Below are 18079 nucleotides of genomic sequence, written 5' to 3'. Positions count from 1 at the left end.
TCAGGTGCCCGGCCCAGACACAGAAGAAGAACCGAATCCAACCTAGACGAGGTAACAGTGCAGTAGATTTACAGTGCAGGCAGGGACAATGGGCTCGGAGAGCACTGATCTATAAAACTGTTCATGATGTAGTTTGTCAATCTGCGAATTTTATTTTGATGGTGATTATTAATAATGTTATTGTGGACCGATTGCCTCACCCAATAATGTAATAACCCCGGAATGGTGCCCTGTCCACGGTTATTTCCACTTCAGGACAAGTCCTGCAAGGATTGGTAGCCTTCCTGTGGATCCCCAGCCTCACCCAGATCACAGGTATTTATTTTTATATTAAATTGTAATTATGTTCTCATATAAATTATTTATTTTCTAACACTTGCTTCAGTAGACTATTTTCTTTTAACTATTAGGTCTCATATTGTTGATATTACTTTTAAAATTCTGTACTTCAATTAGGGACGACATAGCAGTATAGTAAATGCTGATGCTTCCCAGTACTTGGACTCCTGTTCACTTTGTATTTTGTGTCAGTTCATGTGCACTATTAAAAATAATGGTTCTCTAATTGTATTTTATGGTTCTTTATTGGGTTTTGTGGCTCCTTGTAGAACCTTTTCTTGACAAAGCACCATTTCATTCTGGGAACGTTTCTTTGTGCTTTGAAAAACTTCATAATATGTAGGAAAACAAATTGAAGTCTTTAGTGTCTGGTAGGGTAGCTAGCAGGACACTAACCAAATAAGAAAACCTGGACTTAGCCTGTTAGTGTATGCAGCGAGAGTCCTTTTAAAATTGTGAGCCATTGGTATTTCACAAATATGTTACCATTTATTCATGGTTATTTACTGTACAGGGCCTGTCACAGATCTAAATAAATAAATGTTCTATTTAGAACCTTCATGTGGATGGGTCTTTTGGGAACCAAAAAAAATGTTCCTCTGTGGCATCACTCTGAAGAACCACTCTGACACCTTTATTTTTAAGAGTGTGGGCATCCTTTTGAGAAAGTTTTAACACATGCTCTTAGTTTGACTGTTGTTTCTAAAATGGTCCAGCAGGATCATGACTTGTCAACCTGACCAGAAATTGTTAAGGCAGGGTTCTTATTGCAGAGGGGATGTACAGTATTTCTGCAATGCTGACTATGAAAGAAAGGTTTCAGTAAAAGGAAATAAGACAAAGTGAATCAACAAAGATGAACACAATGGGAAGAAGATAGGCACACAGTGAAGTATGTGCATTTTACATAGAAAGTGGGGAGCTACTTCAACCATCAACAATTTGTAGCATCCACAAGGATGATGCAACAGCAGCCATTTTTGTGCAGGTACTCTCAACAAAGGTGGTGAAGGGGTGAGAGAAATAGTTAGCCAATAAGGGACAAGGGGATGATTAGTGAGCTTGAATGTCCACACCATAGTGGGCAATTTAGCCAGGACATCAGGATCACACTATTCTTTTTGAAAAATGCCCAGGGATCTTCAATGACTACAAAGAGTCAGGACCTTGGTTTTACAGCTCATCCAAAAGATGGCAGCACTCTAACAGCAAAGTGTCCTTGCCACTGCACCAGGGCTTTGGGATCCACACATAATACTCAGGGTAGGCACCCCCTGCTGGCCTCACCAACACCTCTTCCAGCAGAAAACCCCATCTTTTCCTAAATAGTCTCTCACCCAAATATTGTTCAGGCCCAAACATACTTAGCTTCAGTTGTATTTCCTGTTCTGAAGTACTGCCGGTATTGGCAGCTTTGAAGGGAATTCAATTAAAACCCGATTTGCAGGACTCTTTAGGACTGTATTTGGACTTTTTAAGAATTTAGGACTCTTTGCAGATTCTTTTCTTTGAGGGATATACTCCAGAACTATGTATGTACTGAACGGTAAAAAAAGACCAAATACTTTGTCCTCCATTATTATTTTGAGTCTTATTACAAATGGATGTTTGCACAGAGAGTGACAAAGAAACACCAGTGTGACCAAAGTGAGAGAAACACCGATTCTACCTACTGAAAATAATTTTACCAATTATCGACACACAAATCTTTAAACCCAACAGAGCTACATGGTAGAATAGTTGTTAAGTCACACAGAGGAATTTAACCTCATGTTAGACCTGCTGCCATTGGAGGAATTTATATGTTTTCCCCATAACTGCACTGACTTTTTTTTGGGTACTCCTATTTTTCACCCAAACTCCAAAAACTTGCATGTTCGATTAAACAGTAATTATAAACTGCTAACCACTCTTTGTTTATCTCTTTCCTTGAGAAACTTGGAATTACCAGTTCTGCTTTACAGTAGACTGGTTCAAGTCCTACTTCTTGGCCCAATCCTTTTGTGTCTCCTGGTCTAATGTCTTGTCTTTTCCACAGAAAACTTCTACAGGTGTGCCTGAAGGATCAACGTTGGGTTCTCTTCTCTTGTCTCTCTACAATCGTTCTTTAGGCAATATTATTTCTTCTCTTGGCTTCTTCTACTACCTCAGTGTTGATGACACGTAGATCTTCCTTTCATTTCTCTCCTACAGCCCACAAGTTTTATCCCAGATCTCTAGTTGTCTTTTCACCATCATCATCTTAAACTTAACCTTTCAAAGTCAGATATCTTGTACTTGCCCTCTGATTCTCTTTTCTCAGATTTGTCTCTATGCATCACCCTTGAAGATGTCACCCTTTCACCATCAATCACAGTCAGGAATCCTAATGCGACTCTGGACCCATCACTCTCATTCATTGAACATATGTTATCACTTAAGCTGTCCTGCCATTTCCTTCTTCATAATATTCAGAGGATTCAGCCCTTCCTTACTAATTATGCCATCCTTTTTCTGGCAATAGCAGGACTATTGAACAACTCTCCTGATGAGACTTCCTTCAGCTGCTATCAGAATGCAGCTACTCAACTGGTGTTCTCAGTTCCCCATTCCACTCCTACTACTCCTTCACTTTGGTGTCTATGCTAGCTTCCTGTTGCTGCAAGGATCCAGTTCAACACTTTTGTCTTGCCCTACAGTTCTCTGATTGATTCTGTTCCTCAATATGTCCAATCCTTGGTCTCTATATATGTCCCTTCAAGAAGCCTCCAACCCTGCCTGTCTCCTGACTGTTCCTCATCTTGTCAAACATGCCAAGACTGAACAATGTTTCTGTCCTCTTGCACCAAAGCTGTGGAATGATTTCCCTTTATTGATTTGTAATACACCCAATTTACTTGTGTTTAGGCATCTTTTTAAAACACACCTTTCTATTAAATATTTAGGATGTACTTAGCTTCTCTCCTACAGGATAGCTGCTGTTGTACCGACAAAGAATTTGGGATATTAGTTTTTGCCTTAGTCTAGTTGTAGGTATAATTGTGTAGTAGTTCTACTCCCTTATGCTCACTTTTTTATCTTTTTCTCTGTTGCTTTGATGCTTGCACCATCATTCTATATGCATTATAACTTGCTTTGCTTTGATAAAGCCATCTGCAAAATAAATAATAATAAAAATATAGGGTGGCATGGTGGCACAGTGGGTAGCGCTGCTGCCTCGCAGTTGGGAGAGCTGGGGACCTGGGTTCACTTCCCGGGTCCTCCCTGCGTGGAGTTTGCATGTTCTCCCCGTGTCTGCGTGGGTTTCCTCCGGGCACTCCAGTTTCCTCCCACAGTCCAAAGACATGCAGGCTAGGTGGATTGGTGATTCTAAATTGGCCATAGTGTGTGCTTGGTGTGTGGGTGTGTTTGTATGTGTCCTCCGGTGGGTTGGCACCCTGCCCGGGACTGGTTCCTGCCTTGTGCCCTGTGTTGGCTGGGATTGGCTCCAGCAGACCCCTGTGACCCTGTGTTCAGATTCAGCGGGTTGGAAAATGGATGGATGGATAATAAAAATATAAACTGACATGGTGCGAGTGTCAGTGTGAATGTAGCAGTGTCCACATGAGTAGCTCCAATATAATCGAGTCCTATCAAGGTATGTCTTCAGTCTTGATGCTGATGCTGCTCGTATTGACCAAGTCTCCCTGTGACCCTAAATTGGATTAAGTAAGTTAAAAATGTGCTAATGTGATTTCCCACTTCCAGCTCACTTGTGGGACACTAAACAAGTCAGCTAATCTGCCTGTGTTCCAACTGTAAAAAATGTATGTAATTAATTATAATATATTTGGATCTTGAAAGTCACTATGGGTAAATGTTTCACTTAAACAATAAAAAAATAAAATATTAAATTTCCCAACAGCCCACAAACAATCAATTAATATTAGTTGAAAGCGCCCTAATGTCAAGATGTTGATGCATTTAATAGCTTGTGGGTAAGTAATAATATGAAAGTGTTTAGTGGATTGACTTAAACCAGCTACCATAGGGAAGGAGAGAAAAGGTGGGTGGGAAGTGAAAAGTCAGATATGATCTTTAAGAATCTTTGCTTCAGGCTACAAGAGTAGAGTAGAATTGATTGGAGAAAAATGCATTCTTGTGGTGTTCAAAGCAAAACAGCATTCTCCAATCCTTAGCCTCCGAGATATTAACATACCACACAGTGATAGAAAAGATTAAAGCATATTCAGTAAAATAGCTGTGAAAAATGTGTTGTCTTGTGTAACACTCACTGGAAGAGCAGCCTATGGTGAGGTTTCTGGACCATAAAAGGTTTGTTAACAGCCCCTTTCACAGTGCAGGAAATGGTGTTGACCAGAAAATTGAAATTCTGCACTCAACTGATGAATACCATTGTGTGTGTTATTTTGTTTCTTGTAAAGTCACCACCACTTCTTATGTTTGATTGACATTTAGCATGCGTATGAAGACTGCATCATTTGAGTGTTGAGTCACCTCATTCCTAGGATTAGTTTCATGACATGAGCCCTATAACAGCAGTATCATTAGTGAGCTTGATCATTCTTACAAAATACACACGTGAAATGTAGACATTCATGTACCTTGAACAAAGAAGTGATGATAAGACACAATCATGTGAGAATGCATCTACAGGGTGAGGATTTAAAGATATTGTCCTTCAGCTTTGCTACCTACGTTCTGCCAGAAAGGAAATCCGGCAGTCAGTAGTAATACAAGGACTCACTGTCACTCTGTCGGTCAGTTAATTGAAAGCTTAAGATGCAATTGTGTCAAAAGTAGAGTTTTGGTCAATAAAGGAGATCCATACATAACTCCTAAGGGATTTTAGAGTATGCTATTAAAACCTTGGGACACCTCTCTGATCTACAGTATTTGCTGTGTAGAAAAACCAGTATGGGTCTAAAGTCCCCTTAATCAAGAAAATGATTGTCAGTGACTCTAAAAATGTCATTATGAGAGATGTTGAGGTGACACTGAGGTAAGATACAGTAGAAGTCTTTGGCACGGGTATTGTGTTATTGTCTCTGTCTGAAAGCTCTGTGGAAATTTTCCTAGTGAAGTGAAAGATGAAAATTTTCTGTAAAAGTGCCACATCAAAATGGTGCATGATGCCATTGCTAAGGTTAGTGGTCAGCTAGACATAAACACAACCTATTAAATCTTGACCAAGATCACTCCACCTCTTTCATTTTACAGTTACTATATTTGTTTTCACAGTTTATAAGGAGTTTACGTATTGACACTTAATGATACAAATTTTAAACTGAAATTTTGATCTCCTCTTATACAATCCACATCTCCCTCTGAATTGTATTTCTGTCACAATTGTCGTTGTATAATGTTTGTGTTGATGTACATTTAACAAACACTTATTGAGTCCATTCAAGAGAACATTGAACTGATACATTTAATTATTTTTCCACTTTCAGAAATAAATGTATGAGAAAGAATACATGGAAACAGAACTGAATGACAGTTGATTATTCATTGATTGAGAAGAAGTTGAAACCTTCATTCACAGCTAGTGCAGGCAGCACATTTTTGATTCCTGCCTTTTCATCATTGGATTGTCTCTGGCTCTCTGTCACCCTGTATTGGATTAGACAGATGGATGGACAGATGAAGTATCATAAATGACAACATCCATCTTGAAACAACACATTCAGTAAAGGTTTAAGCAAACCCACAAAACCCACAACAATGCAATTTCTGCAATGCAACAAGATTTTCAAGTGTTGTTAAATTGTATAAATATCAGAATTTATTTATAAAAGATGAAAATCACAGGGCGGCATGGTGGCGCAGTGGGTAGCGCTGCTGCCTCATAGTTAGGAGACCTGGGTTAGCTTCCTTGGTCCTCCCTGCGTGGAGTTTGCATGTTCTCCCTGTGTCTGCATGGGTTTCCTCTGGGTACTCCAGTTTCCTCCCACAGTCCAAAGACATGCAGGTCAGGAGCATTGGTGATTCTAAATTGTCCCTAGTGTGTGCTTGGGGTGTGGGTGGGTGTATGTGTGTGTGTGTGTGCCCTGCGGTGGGCTGGCACCCTGCCTGGGGTTTGTTTCCTGCCTTGCGCCCTGTGTTGGCCCTGTAGACAGGATATAGCGGGTTGGATAATGGATGGATGGAAGATGAAAATCACAGAAATTTTAAAAAAAGTGATAGCACCATAATGCAAATCTCCATCCATCATCTGAATTTGTAACTGCAGGAGCCACAGCCTTTCCTGGTAGCACATTAGAGTCTTCAGAGAAAAGGTTAAGTAGACATAAAGAGAACATGCCAGCTTCGCACAGACAGAGGACAGAGTCAATTACAGATGTCTTCAAGAAGTCTAAAAACCTAAACCACACAACAAATGCTCTGAGCTGGACATGAGCAAAATATTAATTATTTTTAAAAAATATCTTAATAACTCATTTACAAATAAAAATTCAGGCCAGATCTACTTTTAAAAGTATAAACCATCACTAGACAACACCTACAGCAACAGCATTCCAATGAATCACTCCTCTTTGCCAATTTAACAATCCAAGACTTCTTATAGAATTAAAATTGTAATTTGTCACATTTATGATATTTAGTTTCCCCAACTCTCAGTAATTTTTTTCGATCTTAAGAAATAAAGCTAAATCAAAAGTGAAATGATTGAAATTGGATGGCATGGTGGTCCAGTGCTGAACACTGCTGCCTCAGAGCTCTAGAGTTCTTCAAATCCTAGCCTGGTTACTGTCTGTGTTGAGTCTGAATGTTCTACTTTGGCTGCATAGTCCTTCGACACACATCTTATAGACAGGCACTTTGGTTAACTGGTCACTCCATAATGTTCACATATTTTTATGGCATTATATATATATATATATATATATATATATATATATATATATATATATATATATATATATATATATATATATTTGTTTTCTTTGTTTATAGTGTTTGTTTTTTCAAGAAATCCTGTTTTGTGGTTACTTTTTCATTTCAACTTGATTTTAAAAAGTTTATTTTTGTTAACGTCTCATTTTTGTTATTTAGGCAATGTCCTGAGTTGGGTCACTTGACTGTTCTTGTTGCACTTCTAACATTGTGCTATACAGTAATCCCTCCTCCATCGCGGGGGTTGCGTTCCAGAGCCACCCACGAAATAAGAAAATCCGCGAAGTAGAAACCATATGTTTATATGGTTATTTTTATATTGTCATGCTTGGGTCACAGATTTGCGCAGAAACACAGGAGGTTGTAGAGAGACAGGAACGTTATTCAAACACTGCAAACAAACATTTGTCTCTTTTTCAAAAGTTTAAACTGTGCTCCATGACAAGACAGAGATGACAGTTCAGTCTCACAATTAAAAGAATGCAAACATATCTTCCTCTTCAAAGGAGCAAACAAATCAATAGGGCTGTTTGGCTTTTAAGTATGCGAAGCACCGCGGCACAAAGCTGTTGAAGGCGGCAGCTCACACCCCCTCCGTCAGGAGCAGAGAGAGAGAGAGAGAGACAGATAAAAAAAATCAATACGTGCCCTTTGAGCTTTTAAGTATGCGAAGCACCATGCAGCATGTCACTTCACGAAGCAGCTGCACAGAAGGTAGCCAACATGAATATAATCTTTCAGCATTTTTAGACGAGCGTCCGTATCGTCTAGGTGTGCGAACAGCACCCCTGCTCACACCCCCTACGTCAGGATCAGAGAAAGACAGCGCAAGAGAGACAGAGAAAAGTAAGTTGGGTAGCTTCTCAGCCATCTGCCAATAGCGTCCCTTGTATGAAATCAACTGGGCAAACCAACTGAGGAAACATGTACCAGAAATTAAAACACCCATTGTCCACAGAAATCCACGAACCAGCAAAAAATCTGCGATATATATTTAAATCTGCTTACATATAAAATCCGCGATAGAGTGAAGCCGCGAAAGGCAAAGCGCGATATAGAGAGGGATCACTGTATATATGGAGGTGATCACAACACTTGATATTCCTTGGTGGATACACTTTACTGTCTTTCAAGAAGCTTAGCCTTAGTTATTTTCCTTTGAAGTACTCCCCAGCTCCAGGTTTTGCACTAATTTTTGATCTCTGACTTGCAATTTTTGCTCAGTCTTTTTGGTTTTGGTTGCTTGTTCCTTTTAGCATGAATCTCTTCTTCTCTCGGTCATATCTTTTTTGATCTCAATAATACCTTGAGACTATGCGTCTTATAACAGTATGAGTGAGAAAGAGTGTGTGAAGGAGTGTGCCCTGTGATGAATTAGTGACCTGCGTCTTGCCTTGTATCCAGTGTTGCTCTTGCCTGTCTGATCCTAAATTCGATTAAGCAGGCTTGATAATGGATGAGTTACAAAGTTGCCTTCATTACATCCACAGTTACACAAAAATACTGGATGAATTCAGAATAATTAATCTTGTGTCTCTGGATAGCACTGGTAGAGTGTGCAAACACCACACATGGAATGAGCAGGCCAGGATTCAAATTCAGGGTCTTGAAGTGGCAGTGTTAACCAGTGTGCCACTAGTCCAGCTCCCTGAAGGTAGGTTTTAAAACATCTTCAGGTTTAATAAGAAAGTTAAACATGAACTTAACAAAGTCAATAAATGAAGATACAGAAATTAGAAAGTGAGAGAGAGACATATTCAAGGAGTGAGAGCATCCCAACCTGGTCTCACAGACTTTGATTATTTTTATTCCCACTGTCCTTGATAATGGGTGATAAGGGCAAGGACATTGTTTCTTGATGCATAACAGAGAGTTTGTTTAGCAATGCTAACTCTGAATTGCTATCAAGAAATATTGATTGCTCATATTGTAATCTGCATGAGCTAGCAGTGTGACGAAGGGCAAGAGGTGAGAGACTGAGAGTCCACGCAGCTAATATATGATTACTATAGAGCTGCCAGGATTTTCTTGAGTTACGTATAGAAATTCAGGATGACTTGACCTCTAAACTCATAAAGACATTTAGTAAGAGATTGCCATGATTTGAGACATGTCTTCAGAAGGATCTCACCCAGGAACTGACATTAAAACAAATGAAAGGGAGAATGAATCAGAGGGCCACATTCAAGCAGAATCTGCTTACATGCTACAAACAATGACCATATTTCCAGGTATACAATCCGCATCCAGGAAACATTACAAAGGTGACACCATCAAGGGGTGCCATATTGCCAGCCATTATTTGCTTTTCCTTTCCTTACTTCTCTGGTGAGCCACCTGAGCCGGCACATTATCCTCTGGCTGTGCACGTCAATGTCCTCTTTTCAGCAGTGATGTCATAATATATCTGATCTAACAGAGAACTGCATGTGGCATCAACTCAACTTGCCCTGCCAATGATATGTTGGGGGAAGTCAGCTGGTGTATTAAAGTTTGACCTGATTCTTTAGTAGCTTTTCAGATACACGGACTGAGTCAGCAATTCCAAGGAGAATGTATATGTCTATTGTTTTGAAATCTGCACCTTTTAAAAAGCACTTACCAGTGTCTACTTACAGAGGCATCTGGTCAGTGCCACTGTAGCGAAGATTGGTATTAACATCCTTCAGTTCTTCCAATAAACTGAGCTTAGCATCCATGATGCTCATGTGAGTATGAGTATGACATTTACAATGAAGACCACCACAAGATGCCCCTAAGAGGAAATGATGTGCATTTAAAGGACTGTAGGATTGTGAAGGTAAACACCAATTTTGCCTGAAAGTGCAGACACCATACACCGCCCCCCTTCACCTTACTTTTCTTCTCCACAAACTGGTTCAATGGGATATTCTCCATTTACCTTATAATCCTGACTTCCCACATTCAAGGTTACTAAGATCACTAGCCACATATGATCCAGTGGGTTTACTATATGGATGAAGAAGAATGTACTGGGTTCACTTCATGGCTCTCATGCTTATGGTAGTAAGCTTGATGTTGTGGTGCGGACGGCTGGGGATCCTGCCCAGCCGGGATGCCTGGAAGGACTGGGAGAGGGACATTACCTTTCCCGGGCCACGAGAGGGCAGCCTCACTGGTCTGCATTAGGACCACGGGATCAGAACTTAGGAGCTCAACCCTTTTGGGATCCATGGCCACCACCAGGGGGTGCCTGGATGATTACAGAGCCTTGGACTGCAGCACTTCCACCTCACCAGGAAGTGCTGCTGGAACAGGAAGTAAGTTCACCTGGTGTGCTTCCAGGAGCCCAGGCAGCACTTTCGCCACACCAGGAAGTGCTGCCGAAAGATCATCACGAAGCACCTGGAGCACATCCGGGGCATTATAGAAGGGGCCGCCTCACTCCATTAGATGAGCCGGAGTCGGGCGGAAGAGGGCGAAGCTTGCGAGGAGAGGAGTAGAGACAGCAGAAGAACTGAGAGAGAATAAAGAGAAGAAGGGACTGTGAGCAATTTGTGGCAGTTTAGTGTATTGTGTGGTGATGTAAAGATGTTAAGGAAATTAAACGTGTGTGTTTTTGGACATCTGTGGTCTGTCTGTGTTCAATGGCTGAACTACCACAATGTATAGCATTTTACAGGAATAAGAGTCCCATGAATTAGTGGAATCTCCCATTCTTCAGTTAGTTATTTGGTAGCTCCAGGGACAGCAGGCGGAGAGGTGAGGTAAGAAACACTGTGACAGTGATGCACATTAGTTACAAGCAGTCTCTCCGGGCTGTGGGCCTAAACATACTGCAAGGTATACTGTACCCTTACTATTCTTAGATGAGCTACCTTTAATTGTGAGCTTATTCACAGTGGTACTCTGCCAGTCCTGACTCTCCTCAGCTAGTTTCAGGAGAGACTTGGTGTCCCGTCCCTAATGATATATTAACTTAACTTTGGACATGAGAGGGTTGCCAGGAAACGAGACCCAAGAATTTGAAGTTATTTACTGTAGATGGAGAAAAGTTACTTTGCAGGTCTTCTGAGACTGTTTAGAATATTGCTTTTTATTTGTTTTTGTTATTATTTAGTATGAAGAAACCTGCAATTTGGGGGCTGGGGATTCAATTTCAATTTGTTTGTGTGTGAGCCCCGTTGTGATTTTATTCCTGTTTTCTTACAGCCTTTATTACTATTCACCTAGCCTCTAGGTTACAGGTGTCTTTTTTAGCCTCCCATAGTGCCAAAAGGAAGCCAACACAATTAAATAAATTTTAGGGGAGCTATGAATTACTGGATGTGTGTCTAAGTTCTACTCACAATCAGCTACTTTTGACTATATATAACTAAAACAAAACTTGCAGATTTTATTCATCCTTTCTGTGAAACCACTACAGGAAAGTGGGGTGATAGAAATCAATTTAATAGCAACACAGTACAGCCTACTATAGTTCTGGAGAGGTTGACTATCCAAACTCACACCACCACACACAGCCAGAAGTCAGTTTCACAACAGGCATAGAGAGGAATCTCACCTGAATATTGACAGAACTGGACACTTGAGGAACCTCAGACAATTCTCTGTCAGACATCAGTATTATTCACTTGCTCCTTATCTTACATAAGAGTAACAGCAAAAGTGCAAAATCAGTTCTTTTATCTTCACAGCTACTTTTTTGATGTTTCTCTAACCTATGTATCACCCATCCATCGAACATATTCCAAAAGAATCTCATCCATTATTCAAGTTCAAGTTCAATAAAATCTCAAGCTTATTGTGATGTGTGCACAGTACAATGAAATTCTTACTTGCATGTCTCCTCAGAACAGGTGACAATAATACAAAATCACCAAAACACACACATACAAAAATATATATACTGTGAAACATACTGTATATGCGCATCAAGTAGCCACAACATTAAAACTACCTTCTTAATACTGTGTATCAAAGTCAAAGTCAAAGTGAACTTTATTGTCATCTCGACCATATACAAGTATACAGATAGATGAAATTGCGAAGCTCAGGGTCCACAGTGTAACAACATTACGTGCAAATAATAAATTAAATATAGAATTAAAATTTAAATTTAAAATTAAAACACAAACAAGACAAGACATTGTGCAAAGACAAGACAAAGAAGTAGCAGCAATATTGACGTGTAGTTAGCAATATGAACATTGATGCAATGTATGGTATTTGCAATCTAGATACATAAATATAGTCAATAGATATGTAATACAGTATAATAAATAAATAATAAATAATAGATATAGATAATACGGAAATTATCAGTGTATGATAATAGTTGTTTAAGACATGTGTAAACAATGACAGTTCAGAATGTTTCACAGCAGAAGGATATCAAGAGTGTCAAAATACTTAAAGGTCAGAATGAGATTTTTCAGTTCTTCTCTACATGCACACTTGTCTTTGCAGGACAGTGGCTCGCATGTATAAAAGTTCTGTTTTCAGAGGTGGTTGAGGCAGTGTGGAAGATCCCAGGGGGCAGCCTGGTGTTAAGGAGTCTAACAGCTTGGGGGTAAAAACTCTCCTGCAGCCTGGCAGATCTGGCTTTGATGCTGCAGTATCTTCTCTTGGATGGCAGAAGTGTGAAAAGTCCATGTGAGGGATGTAAGGGTTCCTGCACAATGTTGCAGGCTTTGTGGACACTGCGTTTGTAAAATATGTCCTGTAGTGAAGGGAGAGGCACCCCGATAATGTTCTCTGCAGTCTTCACTATCCTTTGCAGGCGCTTGCAGTCGGATATGTTGCAGTTGCCATAAAAGACAGTGATGCAGCAGGTCAGAACACTCTCAATGGTGCCTCTGTAGAACATGGTGAGGATGGAAGGGGGAAGACTTGCTCGCTTCAGCCACATCAGGAAGTGTAGTCTCTGGTGGGCTTTCTTGATTAGTGATGAGGTGTTATGTGTCCACTAAGTTCCTCAGTTATGTGCACACCGAGGAACTTGGTACTCCTTACAGTCTCCACATCTAAACCATTAATGCTGAGTGGGATGTGGGCAAGATGTGATTTTCTGAAGTCCACGACTATCTCTTTTGTCTTGTCAACATTGAGAGATAAATTGTTGTATTCACACCATGCAGACAGCCTTTCCACCTCATCTCTGTATGCTGCTTCATCATCCCTGCTTATCAGTCCCAGCACCGTCGTATCATCCGCAAACTTGATGATGTGGTTGGTGTTGTTGTGGTGTTGTGTTGTGCGTGGCTGTGCAGTCGTGAGTCAGCAGGGTGAACAGCAGTGGACTAAGCACGCAGCCCTGCGGCGCTCCAGTGCTCAGTGTGATGTTGCTGGAAGTGTTGCAGCCCATCTGAACTGACTGGGGCCTCTCTGTCAAGAAGTCCAGGATCCAATTGCAGAGGGTGGTGTTCAGGCCCAACTTGCTCAGTTTTACAACCAGCTTTTGAGGGATGATTGTGTTGAAGGTAGAGCTAAAGTCTATGAATAGCATCCTGACATATGTGTCTTTTTAATCCAGATGTGTCAGGGAGAGGTGAAGGGCAGAGCATATGGCATCCTCAGTTGACCTGTTTGAGCGGTATGCAAACTGAAGAGGGTCAAGGGAGGCAGGGAGATTGGTCTTTATGTGTGACATGACTAACCTTTCGAAGCACTTCATTATGATTGGCATGAGTGCAACTGGTCGGTAGTCATTCAAGCATGTCACTGATGACTTCTTCGGCACTGGTATGATGGTGGTCGATTTGAAGCATGCTGGGACTGACGACTGGACGATGTGTTGAAGATGTCTGTGAGGACACCAGCCAGTTGACTGGCACATTCTTTGAGCACATAACCAGGTATGTTGTCAGGTCCTGCAGCCTTGCATGGATTGACTCTGAATAGAGTCCTCTTCACACCAGTTATGGAGAGACAAAGTACCTGGTCAGTGGAGGGAGGTGTTGCTTTTCTCGCAGGCTCTTTGTTCTGCACCTCAAACCGTGTGAAGAAGTTGTTCAGCTCATCCGGAAGGAAGGCATCACCATCGCTGCTGTGTGAGTTGGGCTTGTAGTTTGTAATTGTCTGAATGCCCTACCACATATGACGTGTGTCTCTGGTGCTGATGAAATGTTTGTTAATCCTCTGCGCGTATGCCAACTTAGCTCTTCTTATAGCGCGAGACAGGTTGGCTCTGGTCACCCTAAGGGCGGCCTTTTCTCCATATCTGAAGTCTGCATTTCTGATCTTGAGCAGCTTGTGCACTTCTCTCGTCATCCAAGGCTTTTGGTTGGCTCTTATGGTAACATCCTTGGTAACAGTAACATCCTCTATGCATTTGGAAATGTAGCCAGTCACAGAGTCTTTGTACTCCTCCAGATTGATGGAGTCACCATCCATAGCAGCCTCCCAGAAAATGTTCCAGTCTGTCAATTCGAAGCAGTCTTGGAGAGCTGAAACAGCATCAACCTGCCACACTCTGATGTTCTTGCGGGCTGGTTTAGTTTGCTTCAGCAGGGACTTGTATGCAGGAACCATAAAAATGCTGATATGGTCTGAGCAGCCAAGGTGGAGGCAGGGAAGGGCCTTGTAGGTGTCAGGAGCACTTGTGTAAACATTGTCCAGACAGCTTCCCCCTCTAGTAGCAAAGTTCACATTCTGGAAGAAATTTGGGAGAACTGACTTCAAGTTGGCATGATTGAAGTCTCCAGCAATAATGAAAAATTCCTCGTGGTGCGTCATTTGCAGTTTGCTGATGATCTTGTAGAGTTCCGCTAGCGCCTGGTTAGCATTTGAGCTAGGCAGGAGGTAGATGGCAACCACCAGTACGCAACTGTATTCCCTCGGCAAGTTGAAAGGCCGGCACCTTACCGATAAAACCTCTATCAGCGGGGAACAGTGTTGCATGACTGAGGCAGCGTTCGTACACCACTCTCTGTTCACTAAAACACACAGTCCCCCCCGCGGGTCTTACCGGGCAAAGAGGCGTCTCTGTCCGCTCGGAAGATGGTCAGTCCGTCTAGCTGGATGGCCGAGTCTGCAATGTTTTCCTGGAGCCATGTCTCAGTGAAAATAAAGATGCAACAGTCTCTCATTTCCCACTGCTTGGCCCGCTGCAGCTTTATATAATCCAGCTTGTTGTCCAGCGATCAGATGTTCGCGAGCAGAATGGATGGTATTGCAGGTCTGGTGGAGTTAGTTTTTAGCCTTGTGCTAACACCGCCTCATTTCCCTCATTTCTGCTTCCGATCACTGCGCTTGTGTTTTCGCCTGCTCAGCTTCTCAGGCTGCCGAAGTAAGCAAAGGCTGCAGAGCGTCTCTGTCACCTCACTGGATATTTTGGTGCAGTTTCTTTGGAAATCGAACAGGATTTGCCGCTCGTAAATGTATGTCTGAGTACTACTATCACTTAAATCTACTTCTTTTCTTATACTAGTTGACAAAGACAAACAAAGATTAACACTAAACACCATGGACTCAGGAGCTGTGTAAGCCGCAGCCTGCACAGACAGGCACCGCCATACTTGGATAAAGTATGTCCCCTTTGTGCCGCCAAAACAGCTTTGACCCGTTGAAGTAAGAAGTACTGTACTTCCTGTACCAGGTCATTGTCTATATGAAGCACCGCCAGGTCAGGCAGAAGCCTCACAAAAGCAGGGAGCACCAGTCCCAGCAGCATCCCAGGAACCTAACAGGGCCAATCCACGGGACTGCAGTGTCTAGCTTGCCCTGCAGGTGTTTGTACAGGTACCAAAGTCCAGGGATGCTGTCATCTGGTGTCTCAGGGAAGCAAATAGTTCACATAAGTTATCCTCTCCTGTCGTTCCAACATGCTGGCTTCCTGGCAAGATAAGAATTATTGACTAAGTCCTTCTAGGATGCCAACATCTCCATTGCATTGGTTGACACCTCCTACCAATTTCCTGATTGAGACAGGGAACACCCTGCCTTCCTACTTGTCCAGTTACTACTTGGCCTTCTATCCGGGTAAGGAATTTTGAACCATTTCGGATGGGACGCCAGCCCTGTTCGCCATCATTTACAAAGGTAAGAGCGCTAATCAAAGCATCACTCTTGAATGCGCTTACAAAAAAAATAATAATAATAAATTCTATTGTCCAATGTTTGTTGCATTCTTGGTGCAAGAAAAATAAGTAAAACGTTCAATGGGGCATAACAGCTTAAAATGCCATGAGTAGTGAGTAATATTTTAATAAATTAAAATAGATAGATAGATAGATAGATAGATAGATAGATAGATAGATAGATAGATAGATAGATAGATAGATAGATAGATAGATAGATAGATAGATAGATAGATAGATAGATAGATAGATAGATAGATAGATAGATAGATAAACATTTACAGTTTAGGTGAAGAAATAACGAAAGATCTGAATTTGGACACATTGTTCCAATATGACTGTCTAATGTTAAAATTCTCAAAATGAAAGTTTTCAGTTCACTGTCTGGCTCTTTTCTTAATCCTCAGGCATTTGTTTCTTCACCTAAAGATAAGGAAATTCAATTTGTTCCAGATTAACAGGTTTTGAAACCAGAACTTTGACAGGTCAATCCCATTTTACCCCCTGATGGACTCAATTATTCTGAGACTCCTCATGTTTTCATCACTAGAGGCAGTTTAGGTCTACTGGTACTGTGTGCTGCTTCAAATCGGTCAACACAAGCACTTGGCTGACTGATAGTTTCCCAGTCATTTAACTCTTCCATCCTTCATATGAGATGTAGAACCAAAGAGGAGATTAATTCCTATCTCATCTCATGAAAGAATTCTTGTTTAAGAGATGGAACGTAATGGAAAAGCAGTATATAAAGGATGCACAGCTCCATAGCATGTGCTGTCTTCCTGGTCTGTGGCCAATTGTGGATTAAATTAATCAAGACTTCCAATGCAAAACTGGCCCTCTTGTCCCTTCAGTGTGATGATAGCAAACTTTGTACAGTGACGCTGTGCAGTGAGTGTACAAAATGTTATCTATGCAACGGGTGATTTCCTTAAGTGATATGACAGCTGAGTTGCTGGAGAAATGCCAATGAATTATTCAGGATATCCATTTTTTTATGATGATGTTCAAAATTTCACTTTTAACCCCTGAAGCAGCAACATTTATAGATGGGAATGTTTGTATATTTATTTGAGATTATTAAAAGCTTGGCAGTCTTTCTTACTTAGCAGAGTTTTCTCTTGATAGAGAGTTGCCTGCTATAATAGTCTTTGATTTTTATTTTACCTTACTGTAGTCCCCATAACATTTTTTCTGTTTTCACTCAATGATCCAATACATATAAACAAAACACACTCCATCTGCACTTAGTTCTTGTTTTGTGTCTGGTGCTGCTGGAATAGACACTGGCCCAGAACTGGAATATACAGATTCAGAAATGGAATCAATCACAACTGTGAATACATCAATACATGTGGTAATAGACCAATAGATGGAGAAATAATGGCATCAACAAATCACCATGCATTCAATGGAACAGAATGAGTTGTGAATGAAGCAATTCAGCCCAATAGTGATTCAAAAAAGTAATCATTGGCTTGACCTATCACATGACCTAACAAAGTAACAGAAGCACATTTTGGAATTGGAGACAAAGAGACCCTTGAGCACACACCATGTCACAACACATGTGCTTGGAGTGATTTGTGGGTCAATAGCCCTACTTCATTCAAAAACCTGATCATCCCTTCCCCAAGTAAAATCAAACTATATTCAGCAAATCCTTGCTATCTATGAATTTGTTCCCATAGATTTGCTTATCCACTATTTTAAAACTGTAATCTGTTTCATGACACCCACAATATAATTTCGCCTATTCACAGATAAGGTCTTTACTGTGTGCCATTGGATAGGGCAAAGACAAACATTGGGAGTTCTATTTG

At 41.1% G+C, this 18079-nt stretch overlaps 1 long non-coding RNA gene across 1 annotated transcript in view; it reads left to right on the top strand.

Moving 5' to 3' along the window:
* The first annotated feature begins 4 nt into the window (after positions 1-4).
* LOC127528908 (uncharacterized) overlaps positions 5-18079 on the top strand; it is a 45439-nt gene continuing 27364 nt past the window's right edge. The window contains exon 1 of the long non-coding RNA XR_007935525.1: positions 5-315. This is a non-coding gene — a long non-coding RNA (uncharacterized LOC127528908). The remainder of the gene's footprint in view (positions 316-18079) is intronic.

Source organism: Erpetoichthys calabaricus, chromosome 8 (genome assembly GCF_900747795.2).
Source record: "Erpetoichthys calabaricus chromosome 8, fErpCal1.3, whole genome shotgun sequence".
In the NCBI taxonomy this organism is placed as follows: Eukaryota; Metazoa; Chordata; class Cladistia; order Polypteriformes; family Polypteridae; genus Erpetoichthys; species Erpetoichthys calabaricus.
Note: the sequence above shows the minus strand (reverse complement) of the source record. Positions and strands in the feature narration are given on the sequence as shown.